The sequence below is a fragment of the Arvicola amphibius genome, chromosome X (genome assembly GCF_903992535.2).
Source record: "Arvicola amphibius chromosome X, mArvAmp1.2, whole genome shotgun sequence".
Taxonomy (NCBI): domain Eukaryota; kingdom Metazoa; phylum Chordata; class Mammalia; order Rodentia; family Cricetidae; genus Arvicola; species Arvicola amphibius.
Genome location: NC_052065.1, coordinates 17,018,963 through 17,034,916, shown reverse-complemented (window position 1 = coordinate 17,034,916; position 15,954 = coordinate 17,018,963). Strand labels below are relative to the sequence as shown.

The window sequence follows — 15,954 nt, the reverse complement described above, 5'->3', positions numbered from 1 at the left end:
GAATTCTGGTGCTCTCAAGGAGATAGCTGTGAGTGTCAACAATTCAGTGTTGTTAAAAACTATTTGCAAATTCACAATCGCTAGAAAGGGGATTTTGAATGCTTTCAACATAAATAAATACACTGGTTAAAGCTATGCTTAAGTACTCAAGTGCTCAGTCTTTGCTCCTTTTGATTTCTTTTCTTAAAAAATATTTACTATGATGGTCTCTGAGTGTGTGTGATATGCATACGTGGGAACACACATGTTACAGTGCACATGTGGTAATCAGAAAACAACCGGTAGACTCGGTTGCTCCTCCCACCTTTGCCTGAGTTCCAGGTCTGGAACTCAGGTCATCAGGCTTGTGCTGCAAGCGCTTCACCTGCTGAGCCCATCCCTCTCACAACCTCTTTACTTTTCTATGTACATTCTTCAACTGAGTTCACTGAGTCTCATAGATTTATTTGCTATCAATAAGCAAATTACAATACAGGCCATTCCAACAGCCAATGAAGCAGGAAGGCTGACTGTAGAATTTTACCTCTCTCTCTGTTTCTCCAAATCAAATCCCCCAGTCTCATCCTCAGCTCTGCAGCAGAACACTTACCGCAGCCTCCCTTCTCCTCCTGCATCCGTTTCCATGGAATCACACATCTTCCTCTCCAGACTTCTTTGTCCCCAATTGCTTTGTCTCAACTCCCAAATTCATCAGACACTTCCAGAGAACCCAGAGGCCACTCTGACCAGGGAAGCAAGAAGGCTAGCTGCAGATCTTGGTCTCTCCCTCTATTCCTCCAAGTCCAGTCACCCTTCCTCAATTCTAGCTCTGCAGCAGATCTGCTGAGTCCTCTCCTCACTCTCTGCCTGCATTCCCAAGAGACTAATATAGCAAAACCCAGTGTAACACTCTGCTTTCTTCCTTCTTGTGAACCCCCTCAGTACACTGAGACAATCCCCATTCCTCGGGGTTAGCTCCCAATACACAGAAACACATTGTACCTGGAACCCCCAGTGGGCATACCTATAAGAACCCAAGATTTACCTACCAGGAATGCAGCCACTACACTTGTTTAAGATCTGAGAGGGCAACAGAAGAACCCATCCAACAAAAACAAGAGCAGATAGCAGAGTCTTGAATTATGATCTTCCCAATCCTAGATGCCTAGATGCCATCATAAAACACAATAAACAACAGTCAGGGGAATTCTGGATATTATAACATAGCTGAATCATAAGAAAAAGATCTTAAAACAGTCTTTATGAATATTATAGAGGTCCTTAAAAACAAAATGAATAATTCTTTAAAGAAATCTAGGAAAACAGAAAAAAAAATTTGGAAACACGGGAATAAAACCATTCAAGACCTTAAAGTAGAAATACAATCAATAAAGAAATCTCAAACTCAAACTGAAAGAAATATAGAAATGAAAAATTTGGGAACTTGACAGGAAACTCAGAGGCAAGCTTCACCATCAGAATACAACATACGAAAGAGAGAATCTTAGACAGTGAACACACAATAGAAGAAATGGAAACTTCAGTCAAAGAAAATGCTAAATCTAACATCCAGGACACTATGAAAAGATCAAATATAAAAATATTAGGAATTGAAGAAGGAGAAAAAACCCAAACCAAAGGCCCAGACAGTATTTTCAACAAAATCATAGAAAAAATTTTCCCTTACCTAAAGAAGATGTTTATCAAAAGAAAGAAGCATACAGAGCTGGGCAGTGGTGGCACATACCTTTAATCCCAGCACACAGAAGAGAGATTCAGGCAAATCTCTGAGTTCGAGGCCAGCCACATCTACAGAGTGAATTCCAGGACAGCCAGGGCGACACAGAGAAACACTGTCTCAAAAAAGAGGCAGAGGAATAAATGAAGAAGCATACAAAAATCCAAAAAGACTGGACCAGAAAAAAAATCCTCTCAACATATGATAAAGCACTAAAAGTACAGAACCAGAAAAGAATATTAAAAGCTGAAAGGAAAAAATACCAAGTAACATAAAAAGGCAGAACTACTAGAATTATACCTGATTTATCAATGGAGACTCTAAAAGCCAGAAGGACCTGGACAGATGTGCTACAGACTCTAAGAGACCACAGATGCCAGCTCAGAATATTATACCCAGCAAAACTTTCAATCACCATAGGTGGACAAAATAAGACAAAATAAAATCAAATTTAAGCAATATCTATCTACAAACGCAGCCCTACAGAGTGTGCTAGGAGGTAAGTAAACACCAGCCTGGGGAAGTTAACTACATCCAAGAAAACACAGGGAATAATTTATCCCAGATGAGCAAAATCAAGAGGAGAAACACACATACACACCACCAGCACCAACAACAACCAGCACCACCACCACCATAACAGGCATCAGGAATCACTAGCCATTTACATCTCTCAACATCAATGGTCTCAATTCCACAATAAAAAGGCACAGACTAACAGATTAGATATGAAAATAGGATCCATCCTTCTGCTGCTTCCAAGAAACACACCACATCATCAAGAATGGATATCACCTCCGGTAAAGGGTTGGAAAAAGATATTCCAATCAAATAGACCTAATAAGCAAGCTGTTGTAACCATTTTATTATATGAAAAAAATAGATTTCAAACAAAATCGAATCCGAAGAGATAGAGGACACTACATACTCATCAAAGAAGAATTCTACCAAGAGGACATCATCACAATTCTTAACACCTATGCCCCAAACACAGGGGGACCCAAGTTCATAAAAGACACAACCACTACAGCTGAAGTCACATTTTGACCCTCACACACTGATAGTGGAGGCCTTCAATATCCCCTTCTCATCAATACACAGGCCATCTGGACAAAACTAAACAGAAATGCTGGAGCTAACTGAAGTTATAAACCAAATGGACCTAACATAGATTTATACACCATTTTACCCAAACACAAAAGAATATACCTTTTTCTCAGCACCTCATGGAACTTTCTCAAATATTGACTACATACTTGGAAACAAAGAAAATTCTCAACAGATACAAGAAAATTGAAATCACTTCCTGAATCCCATCAGACCACACAGATTAAAGCTGGATATCAACAACAGAAAGAATAGAATGCCTACAAACTCATGGAAACTGAAAAACTCCCTATGAAATGAAAAATGGGTCAAGAAAAGAATTAAGAAAAAAAGACTTTCTAGAATTGAATGAAAATGAATACACACCATGCAAAAAACTTATGAGACACAATGAAGATGGTTTTAAGAGGCAAGTTCATAGCACTAAGTGCCTCCAGAAAAACCGAAGAGATCTCATAGTAGTAACTTAACAGCACACCTGAAAGCTCTAGAAGAAAAGAAGTAACCACACACAAAAGGAGTAGATGACAGGAATTAAACTAGGGGCTGAAATCAATAACGACAACAAAAACAACACAAAGAATCAAGGAAACAAAGGGTTGTCTATTTGAGAAAAATCAATAAGACTAACAAATCCACATCCAAATTAGCTAAAAAATAGAGAGTGAATATTCAAATGAACAAAATTAGAAATGAATGGGGGACATAACAACAAACATCGAGGAATCCTAAGGATATACTTTAAAAACCTGTATACCACCAAACTGAAATATTTAAAAGAATGGATAATTTTGGATAATTGGAAAATGGGTAATTTTTTCAATAAATAACACTTACCAATATCAGATAAGCAATTAAAAAAAACCTAATCCCTAGTGGAATAGAAGCAGACATTAAAATCCTCCCAATCAAAAAAAAAAAAGTTCAGGGGCAGATTATTTTAGCACAGAATTCTACTGGACTTACAAAGAAGAGTTAATGCAGATACTCCTCAAATTATTGCATAAAATAGAAACAGAAGGAACATTGCCCAATTCATTTTATGAGGTCACAGTGACCTGGATACCCAAATCACATAAAAACCCAACAATAAATAAGGCAGAATTACAGACCAATTTCCCTTATAAACACAGATGCAAAATTCTCAATAAAGTACTTGCAAATTGAATCCAAGAATACATCAAAAACATCATCCACCATCATCGAGTGGGCTTCATCTCAGAAATGCAGGCATGGTTTAACACATAAAAATTCATAAATGTAAGCCACCATTTTAAAAAATAGACTGAAAGATAAAAATCACATTATCATCTCATTAAATTCAGAAAAGGTCTTTGACAAAATCCAACACTCTTTCATGATAAAAGTCCTGGAGAGATCGGGGATGCAAGGAGCATAACCTCAATATGATAGAGGCAGCTTACAGCAAAGCCAATAGCCAACCAACATCAACTTAAAGAGAGAACTGAAAGCAATTCCACCAAAATTCAGAACAAGACAAGGCTGTTCACTTTCTCCATACCTATTCAATAAAGTACTTGAAGTTTTAGCTACAGCAATAAGACAACTGAAGGAGATCAAGGCTATACCAATTAGGAAGGAAGAAGTCAAAGTATCTTTATTTGCAGGTGATATGATAGTATACATAAGTGACCTGAAAAATTCCACCAGGAAACTCCTACACTTTCAGTAAAGTTGCTGGATACAAAATTAATTCGCAAAAATCAGTATCCTTCCTATGTAAAAATGACAAATGGTCTGAGAAAGAAATCAGGGAGAAAACACTTTTCACAATAGCTTCAAATGCTATAAAATATTTTAGGGTAACTCTAATCAAGCAAATGAAAGACTAGTATGATTAAAAACTTTAAGTTGCTGAAGAAAGAAATTGAAGATGATATTAGAAGATGAAAATGTCTTTACCAACCCCACATCAGACAAAGGCCTGGTCTCCAAAATATATAAAGAACTCAAGAAACTAGACATTAAAATTCTAAATAACCCAATTAAAAAATGGGGTACTGAACTGAACAGAGAATTCTCAACAGAAGAATTTCAAATGGCCAAAAGATACTTAAGGACATGTTCAACTTCCTTAGCTATCAGGGAAATGCAAATCAAAACAACTTTGAGATACCATCTTACACCTGTCAGAATGGCTAAAATCAAAAACACCAGTGATAACCTATGCTGGAGAGGATGTGGAGTAAGGGGAACACTCATCTATTGCTGGTGGGAATGCAAACTTGTGCAACCACTTTGGATATCAGTGTGGCTCTTTCTCAGAAAATTGGGAATCAACCTACCTCAGGATCCAGCAATACCACTCTTGGGAATATACCCAAGGAATGCCCAATCATACTACAAAAGCATTTGTTCAACTATGTTCATAGCAGCATTATTTATAATAGCCAGAACCTGGAAACAACCTAGATGCCCCTCAGTGGAAGAATGGATAAAGAAAGTGTGGCAATCTACACATTAGAGTACTACTTAGCAGTAAAAAACAATATCTTGAATTTTGCATGCAAATGGATGGAAGTAGAAAACACTATCCTGAGTGAGATAACCCAGACCCAAAAATATAAATATGGTATGTACTCACTCATTAGTGGATTCTATCCATAAACAAAGGATTGAGCCTATGGTTTGCAATCCTAGAAAACCTAAGTAATAAGGTGAACCCAAACAAAAACATATATATATATATATATATATATATATATATATATATATATATATATATCTCCTCCTGGAAACTGGAAGCAGACAAGATCGCCAAGCAAAAGTTGGGAGCATAGGGGTGGGGTGGGGTGGGGAAAGGGGAGAGGGGGAGAGAGAAGGGAGAAGGGGAGGATTAGGGAGAGCTTGGGGGAGTGGTATGTTTGAGATGGAGGAAGGACAGATATGGGATCAAGGAAGAAGATATCTTAATTAAGGGAGGCATTGTGGGGTTGGCAAGAGGCTTGACTCTAGAGGGGGGTCCCAGTTGTCCACAGGGATGTCCCCAGCTAGGACCCTGGGCAGTGGAGGAGAGGGTGCCTTAACTGGCCTTGTCCCATAGTCAGACTGATGACTATCTTGAATAACACCATAGAACCTTCGTCCAGGAACAGATGGAAATAGAGACAGAGACTCACATGGGAGTACTGGACTGAGCTCCCAAGGTCCAGTTGAAGAACAGAAGGAGGGAGAATATGACCAAGGAAGTCAGGACCACTTGGGGTTAATCCACCCACTAAGACAGTGTGCCTGAACTCATGGGAGCTCACCAAAGCCAGCTGAACTGGGACTGAACCAGCATGGGATCAAAGTGGACCCTGTGAATGTGGTTGACAATTGGGGCAAACTGAGAAGCCAATGATAATGGCACTGGAATTTGTCTGTACTGCATGTACTGGCTTTTTTGGGATTCTAGTCTATTTGGATGCATACCTTCCTAAGCCTAGATGGGAGGGGGAGGACCTTGGACTTCCCACAGGGCAGGGTACCCTGCCCTCTCTTAGGACTGGAGGGGGAGGGAAGGGTGAGTAGGGGAGTGGGAGGGAAGTGGGAGGAGGGGAGGAAGTAGAAATTTTGATTCCTAGTATTAATAAAATAATAAAAATGAAAAGATCTCCCATGCTCTTGGATAGGTATGATTAACATAGTAAAAAATGTCCATCCAAACAAAAGCAATCTACAAACTCAGTGTAATCCCCATCGAAATTCCAACACAATCCTTCAAGACCTTGAAATGATAATTTACAGCTTCCTGTGGAAACACACACACACACACACACACACAAAGGATAGCTTAAACAATCCTGAACAATAAAAGCTTTTTAGAGGCATTACCATCCCCGATTTCAAGTTGTAGTACAAAGCTATAGTAATAAAAAACAGCATTGTATTGGCACAAAAACAGACATGTTCATCAATGGAATTGACTTGAAGACCCAGATATAAACCTACACACCTATGTACACCTGATTTTTATAACAAGAAAAGAACTCCACATAGAGAAAAGACAGCATCTTCAACAAATGGTGCTAGTCAAACTAGCTGGTCATCAGGTAGAAGAATGCAAATAGATCCACACTTATTACCCTGCACAAAAGTCAAGTCCAAATAAATCAAAGACCTCAACCTAAAACCAGATAGTAGAGAAAGAGGGAACTTGAATTCATTGACACAGGAGAAGACTTTCTGAACAGAACACCCTTACACAGGCACTAAGATCAATACTTAATAGATGAGACTCATGAAACTGAGAAGTTTCTGCATGGCGAAAGACATTCAGATAAAGCAGCAGCCTACAGAATGGGAAAGGATTTTTTTTTTTTACCAACTACATATCCAATAGAGAAATAATATACAAATATATAAAGAACTCAAGAAACTGGACATTACCAAATCAAATAATCCAATTAAAAATGGGGTACAGATCTAAACAGAGGATTCTCAATAGAAGAATCTCAAATGGCCAAGAAGCACTTAAAGAAATTTTCAACATCCTGAGCCATCAGGAAAATACAAATCGAACTTACTCTGAGATTCTATCTTAACACCTATTAGAATTGCTAAAATCAGTAACACAAGTGACAGCTTATGCTAGCAAGGATGTGGAATAAGGGAACACTCATCCATTGTTGATGGGAAAGACGAGAATAGATCCTGAGTGAGGTATCTCAGACCCAGAAAGACAAATACGGTATATATTCCCTTATATGGCGATATTGGCTGTTAAGTCAATAATAATCAAGCCACAATCTTAGAACCACAGAGGGTAGGTATAGAGTAAGGGACTAGAGAGTTCAGATAGATCTTGTAAGGAAAAGGAAATAGAACTGATATTTATGGATGGATGGTGGGGATGGAACAGGAGAATTAAATAGGGGGAGAGGAGGTTGTAGAAACAGCTAAAACTAAGGGGCATTTGAAGGAGTGGTATTGAAACCTAGTACAGTAAAAAATTCCGTGTGTGTGTGTGTGTGTGTGTGTGTGTAGCAACCTAAAGGAAATTACCAGCTGATGGGAGAGACAGAGTCCTAACTAGCCATTTCTTGTCACCAAATGAAGCTTCCAGTCCTGGGATTGTGTTACATCTAATTGAGTTGTTGGCCAAAGGGGCCCCAAGAGAATCCCAAACAACCCAGGCGGTTGCCAAGACAATAGGTTGTTGCTTTCCACAAACTGACAAGGCAGCATTACTGAACACAGCACCTGCACAACTCACTGAACATGGAGAAACTGAGCTGGTGCCTACTTAGAGTCCTGACCCTCACATTCTAGCATCTTTGGTCCAGGAAGGTACGCTGCACATGGCCAAAAAAGAAGAGTAAACACCAAGCCAGCTACAAACCCTTTGATCTACAGTGGTGTCCTGTCTGCAGATATTCTGGGACAATGGTGGCACAAAGCTTGTGGGAGTCACCAACCAAGATATCTGATTTGACTGAAGGCCCACTCTCTAATATGGAATCCGTACCCAGCACTGCTTGGGTGACCAAGAATCAGAGACTACACAGCCCAGGGACCTAGGGTAGAAGCAAATACAACTGTTATAAGAAAAGAAAAAAAAAACAAAACAAAACGTAGTGATGATGTGACTCCTAATGACATTCTGTTATACCTATAGATCAGTGCCTTGTTCAGCCGTCATAGAAAAAGTTTCCTCCTGCAGCAGACGGGAGCAACTACAGAGACCACAGCTGGACACCATGAAGAGACAGAGAAACCTTAGAATACTCAGCCATAAATGGGATGTCGCCATCAAATTCCTCCCCCTCAGAGCTCAGCGAACCTGGCAGAAGAGGAGGCAGAAAGAATGTAAGACCCAGAGGGGATGGAGGACACCCGGAGAACAAGGTCCTCCAAATCAACTGAGCAAAGCTCATCTGAACTCACAAAGACTGAAGCAGCACACACAGGGCCTGCACGGGTCTGCACCAGGTCTTCTATGCATATATCATGGCTTCCAGTTTAGTGTTTTTATGGGACTCCTGAGTGTGCAAATGAGTGGATTTCTGTTCCTTATACCTTCTCTTGGGTTCCCGAGTAAACTGGAAAAATGGGGGTCATGGGAGAGGGAAGGAGTTAGGGGAGGAAGGGAGGGGAACAGAGAAAAATGTATAACTCAATAAAAACAATAAAAATAATTGATTAAAGACACAGATCTTTACATTGCGATTCATTAACAACAGAAAAATTACAGTTATGAAGTAGCAGTGAAAATCATTTTATGGTTGGGTGAATCACAACATGAGGAATTAAAAGGTCACAGGGTTAGAATGATTGAGAGCCACTGCCCCAGAGAACAAGGACTAATATACAGATTTGGGTGCCAGGTGTATTTGTGGAGCAACAGAAGCGCAAGGATGCATCTTTGACATAGCCAAAATAGGCTTTCCAACTCGCCAACACCTATAGCTACCCAAGCCTCACTCCCTCTCCTAGGAGATCAGAGAATACTAAAAGCCCTTGCTGTGAACTCTTTTGCAAATTTGATGATCCAGATTCACCAATTGTGAGGGACAATGGATTTGGTAACTCTGTATATAAAGCTTTTGACAGCTTGTAAAAAAAAAAAAAAAGGAAAGCGATGCTACTGATCAGTTGCTCTTAGCATCCTTGGATAAATTGACCAAGTAAAAGAATGAATTCCTTGTTAAAATTAACAGACTTCTAAGATCTCAGAATAAGGAAAAGGACAACAATGAACTAAGGGATACAACCGACCAGCTCCAGATGCGCATCAACAGTCTAGAGGTTTCTAAGTGTGCCCTGGAAGAGACTCTTCTCTCCAGCAGCACGGGACTCAAGTTGTGGAAAATCAAACCAAAGCCCTCATAAGACTGACTAAATTACGATGAAAATCAAGCCCCAGCCGCAGAGGGTGTCAGTGGTTAAAGTAAGGGCATTGATTGGTAAACAATAGAATTGTCCATTGGGACAAGGATGTGTGGGAGAACTCTATTTAAGATGAGAACTTTGAACCCTCAGGTTCTCAAGGGGTTTATCTCATCTGAGGGAGTAGTCTCTCCGCCCTCAGCAGAAGATGTACCCTCACCCCCTGAAACATTGCCTTTTTCACCTTTGACTAAGGAAATTAACCCTCCATTGCCTACTAACCCAATAGTAATTTTTTTTTCTGAGGGAAATGCCAGGCAAGACAATACTGATGTCCCTCAAGGCCCACCAATAGTTGCCTCTAGACCTCTAACCAGACTCAGGGTTAAGCAGGTTCCGAGGCGGGAGGTAGAAAGTGTAGTGCAGGAGGGGGTTGCTGTGCTGCTAAAGAGCTTAATGAGCTTGCTAGTTCATTCATGCAGAAGTCTGAGGAGTGTGTATGGGAATGGATTTTACGGGATAACAGTGGAAGGAACCTAAAACTTGCCTCTGCCGGGGATAACAGTGAAACAAAAACCCGTGTCGCGTCCCTGGAGGAACTGCAGAAATTAGTGCCACCATCAAGGACTCGGAAAATTGCAAAGGGGTGGTGGTTCCCCCCTCCCACATCTCCCTTTAACTCTCCTACCCCCGAGTGCAGAAGACAGATGGATCGTGGAGAATGACAGTTGATGATGGAAAACTCAATCAGGTAGTGACTCCAAATGCAGCTGCTGTACCAGATGTGGTGTCCTTGCCTGAGCAGATTAACACGTCCTGGTACACGGTATGCAGCTTTTCATCAAGTGAATGCCCTTTTCTGGTACGTGTTCATAAAGACCACCAGAAGCAATCTGCTTTCCATTGGGAAGGCCAGCAGTATACCTTTACAGTTTTACCTCAAGGCTATATTAACTCCTCAGTCCTGTGTCATAACTTAGAAGGAATCTTGGTGTGCTAATTTGATGACTTTATGATGAGTGGACCACGGGAGCAGGATGCAGCAACCACTTTGAACTTTTTGGTAACCCAAAGAGAATAGGAAATAAATCCAACCAAAACTCAAAGACCTTCTATCTTGTAGAAATTCTTAGGAGACCATTGGTGTGGGGCATGTAGAGATATTCCTTCTAAGGTGAAGGGTAAGTTATTGCACCTGGTCCCTCCCACCACCAAGAAGGAAGCACAGCACTTACTGGGCCTATTTGGATTCTGGAGGCAGCACATTCCTCACTAGGGTGTTTGTTACTCTGGCCCATATACCAAGTGACTTGCAAAGCTGCTATCATTGTGTGTAGCCTGGAACAGAAAGTTCTTCAACAGGTCCAGGCTGCTGTGTGGGCTGCTCTAGCACTTGGTCCATATGATCCAACAGACCAATGGTACATGAGGTATCAGTGGCAGATAGGGATGCTGTTTGGAGCCTTTGGCAGGTCCCTAAAGGTGAATCACAGAAGAGGCTTTTAGGATTTTGGAGCAAGACTTTACCATCATCTGCAGTCAACTAGCCTCTTTTTGAGACACAGAGCCTGGCCTGTTATTTGTCCTCAGTGGAAACTGAACATTTTGACAATGGGCCACCAAGTTACCATGAGACCTGAGCTGCTCAACATGAGCTGGGTGTTATCTGACCCACCAAGTCACGAAGTAGGATGTGCACAGCAGCAGTCTATTATCAAATGGAAGTGGTTTGTATGTGAATGGGCCTGAGCAGATCCTGAAGGCACAAACAAGTCACATGAAGACACTGCCCAAATGCCTATGGTTTCTACTCCTGCTACAATGCTGCCTGCTGCCAAGTATGCACCTTATAGCCTCATGGAATGTTCCTTAACATCAGTTGACTGAGGGAGAGAAGACAAAGGCCTGGTTTACTGATGGCTCTGTACATTATGCAGGTACCACCAAGAAGGGGACGGCTGAAGGATTACAACCCCTTTCTGGGGCAACCCTGAAAGACACCAGTGAAGGAAAATCTTCACAGTCAACAGAACTTAAAGCAGCACACATGATCATACATTTTGTTTGGAAGGAGAAATGGCCAGATGTGTGATTGTTCATTGATTCATGGGCTGTAGCCAATGGATTGACTGGATGGTCAGGGACTTGAAAAGAGCATAGTTGGAAAATTGATGAGAAAGACATCTGGGGAAGAAGTATGTGGAGAGATCTCTCTGAATGGGCAAAGGTTGGGAAGATACTTGCGTCCCGTGTAAATGCTCATCCAAAGGTGACTTCAGCTGAGGAGGAGTTCAGTAATCAAGTAGACAGGATGAGCCATTCTGTGGACATTCAGCCTCTGTCCCCAGCCACTCCTCTCATTGCCTGATGGGCCCATGAACAAAGTGGCTATGGTGGCAGAGATGATGCTTATGCATGGGCTAAACAACATGGATTTCTACTCACCAAGGCTGACCTGGTTACAGCTGCTGCTTAGTGCCTGATTTGCAAATAGCAGAGACCAACACCAACACTAAGCCCAAGATATGTGTAGCTGTCAGATGAAACAATTACCTAATTGTTCAAGTATAATAAAAACTCAGGAGTCAGAAATTGAGATAAAGATCTGAAAAAATCCAAGGAAAGTGGAGCAATTGGCTGACCCTCTCTACACCTTTTTCAGAACCTACAGCACTAGAAATCCCCCCAACTCCTCCTGAGTCTCTTCCTGTCCTCTCTAGCCACCCTGCAAAGTCCTTCAAGAATTTTAAGACTAATCCCAGTCAGCCAATTGCTGAATCTGTCCTAGATTCAAGGTTGACTTTACTGGTACAGTGGATTGGTTGTATGGACAATTATCTTGCAACATTTCCTCCATTTATCTAAATAAAAAGCTATAACTGTAATAATGCAAAACTATATACAAGAAGAATAACTGCCAAGTAAGAAATACATTTACAATGTCCAGTCCATTAGCATTTGGCAAATTTAGAGAAAATTTTACATTATTTACCTTCTACTGATGAGTCCGAAGTTTTGTACCTAATTAACTTTCTGTCATGACTAAGGGAAACTTACTATGACTATGTAGTCTTCAACTCCATCAGAGATCCAAGAATGAGTAAACAGGAAGTACATAGCAAGCAACTTCCAAAACTTTGAAATCTCAGGGGTCCTCTGTACTGTTTGATCATCCATATTCAGCCTCCGGGTCTAGAATATCTGACAGACTTTTCTGTGAAGCAGGAATTTTGAAAGACTATCTTACCCTGTCTTGACAAAGTTTGGCAGTCACTTTCTTTTCTGTCCTCCTTGTCTAGTTTGGACAGCATACAGTCAGCAGTTGAAGCAAGGGCAATTTCTTGCCCAAATTATTAGTTTTTGCCACAAAGAAAACAAACTCCAAACAGAGGTTCTTTGCTGCCCATCATGCTTTTCTGAAGTAGATCAGTGCTGCCAGGAGCAGACATGTCTCATTGTCATGACAAGCTGTATGCTATTAAAACATCATACTCTGTAGGTTTCTGAAGTATTTGTAGACCATCTACCTTTTAAAAATATGTCTCTGATTGACCTTAAAATATACTTGACATGACTATAATTTTGATTGTTGCAGATGGCTAGCTACTAACCTGTGTTTCTTTATTATCCTAAATAACTTTCAAGGGCTAGAACTTTACATTACATTTTTATTTTTTTATTTTTTTATTTTTTTGGTTTTTTGAGACAGGGTTTCTCTGTGGCTTTGGAGCCTGTCCTGGAGACCAGCCTGGTTTACATTACATTTTTAAATGAGTTTCATGAGTATAATACCTTAAACAAGAAATAAAAACATATAATATAGCATAACAAAAATAACCTTAATTTGTATCATTATGCAAAAAATCTTAAACAAAAGTAGAAAATATGTACAGTATAACAAAAATAATCTTAAATGTTATCAATATACAAATTCCATTCCAGTGTAAAATATTTGAGACTAGTAGTTGTGGGGTTTTTTGTTTAAAAGTAGGTACAATAATCTACCCTTTTAGCCTATCATTTCTAGATATGACACCATTCCCCAAAGTGACCAGTCAATGACTTGGTGTCAGGTTGACTACAGCACTTTGTCCTTTCACAGGACTTATTCTGGTCATGGGTTTGTCTTTCCTGCACGTAATATTTCTTCCAAAACCAGCACCTGTGGCCTTATTGTAGGGTAAAAGTACCAGCCAAAGAAACCGCCCTGGCCCTGAAACCAGAGCCAAAGAAACACACTTTGGCCCTGGAATCAGGGGCAGTGAAAGAAATATGCCTTGGCCTCTAAACTAGAGCCAAAACAAAAACAAAAACAAAACAAAACAAAACAAACAAACAAACAAGAAAACCCGTGAAAGGAACACAGTTTGGGCTTGAAACCAGAGCCAACTCTGCCTCTGACCAACTAAACTAATCCCTGAGCAGGAAAACTAACCAATCCCTGAGCATAAAATCTTCTCCCTGGGAAACCTCCACCCCTAAAAAGCCCTATATAAACCCTACATAAGCCCCTCCGCCTGTCCAGTTGCTGGTTGTCCTTCACCATCCTGGCAGAGGCAGCCACTCTCCTGGACTCCTCCTTCCCAAATAAATCTCTTTCTTCAAAGAATTTTGGATGAAGTTCTTCTTTGGCCAGCTCAGGAAAACAAACAAGCAAACAAACAACAACAACAAAAAAAACCTTAGCTAAGATGTTCCCTTGGTGGGGGGGGGGGGGCGCTGAGCAGAGAAAACAGAAGAAACAGTTACATCTACTAGGAAACTCCCATGGGAATTGAGCAGAAAAAGTAACATTTTGGTGGGGTTTCCCCTTTAGCAGAGAGAAGCAGAAGAAGTAAAATCTTGGGTCAGAGCAGAAGAAATGGATAGCTCTGCTAGGATGTTCCCTTAGGGAAACTGAGCAGAGCTCAGCTGTAAAGGCTCTCTAGGAAAGGAGTAGGATTACTACATCCCGTGGGGAGACCATCCTCCGCTGCACCCCAGCTCCAGGTATAGCCTGATTTCCAGACAAGTCAGGATGCCTTTTCCTCCAGAGCTGTCCTATTGCAGCTCCAGCTTTCAGAGCTGTCTCTTTGCAAAGCTGTGAACACTCGCTTACATGTACCCAATGCCAATCCTCCATCATAGGATTCCACACAGTATTACTTCTGACCAAGGAACTTACCTCACAGCCAGGGAAGGGTGACAGTGGACATCCAATCCCTGGTCTTCCCATATTCCCCACCATGATGAAACAGCTGGTCTGGTAGAAATATGGAATGACCTTTGAAGACACAGTTTCGGTGACAATTACATGGCAGTAGCCTGTTGGGCTGGGTCAGGGTTTCCTCAGAAGGTAGCACATGCTTTGAATCAGCGTCCAATCTATGGTACAGTTTCTCCCATAGCCAGGATCCATGAGTCCAGAAATTAAGGTGTGGAAAAGGAAATAATAGTTCTACTCACTATCACCCCTAGTGACCCACTAGGAAAGTTTTTGATCCCTGTTCCCCCACCCCTATGTTCTGCTGGCCTAGAAGTTTTGGTTCCAGAACAGGGAGTGCTTCTTCTAGGAACCACAACAAGCCTTCCGTTGAACTGGAAACTCAGACTTCCCCTGAGCCACTTGGGGCTTCTGATGCCCTTAAACTAACAGGCTAATAAAGAATAATACTATTAAGAGGGGTGATTGATCCAGATTACCATGGAGAAATTAGATTGCTTCTCCACCATGGAAGTAAAAAGGATTATGTCTGGAGTGCAGAAGATCCTTGAGGGCATCTCTTGGTGCTACCGTGTAGTGTCATTAAATTCAAATGGGAAACTACAGCAAACTAATCCAGGCAGGATGGCAAAGGGTACAGACCCATGAGAAATGAAGGCATGGGTCAGTCCTCCAGGAAAAGTCAAGACGAGCTGAGGTTCTTACCAAAGAAACACAATGGGCAGTAGAGGAAGGTAGCTCTAAATATCAGCTAAGGCCATGTGACCAGCTACAGAAACAAGGAGTATACTTGACATGAGTGTTTCTGTCACATTTTGTTAAAATGCACATGTACGGATATTTGTGTTTTCTTTTCTCAATTTTCTTTATCATGTGATGTAACATCAATTAAGGAAATCCCAAGGCTTATCATATTTAAGTTTACGATACTAAAACAATGTCCTAAGGGACATTGCCACCTATTCTAAATTTGTAATGCATTTATGAATGTATGAGAGATAATTATATCATGTCGAGGCATTATTATGACCTGGTTATAGTTTTCATTCAGAAATTAATTGTGACATAAGGAGATATGGTTGTGTGTCAAGTTGAC

At 40.8% G+C, this 15,954-nt stretch overlaps 1 pseudogene; it reads left to right on the top strand.

Moving 5' to 3' along the window:
• The first annotated feature begins 10,244 nt into the window (after positions 1–10,244).
• Positions 10,245–15,657, top strand: LOC121677014 (annotated as a pseudogene).
• Positions 15,658–15,954: the final 297 nt, after the last annotated feature.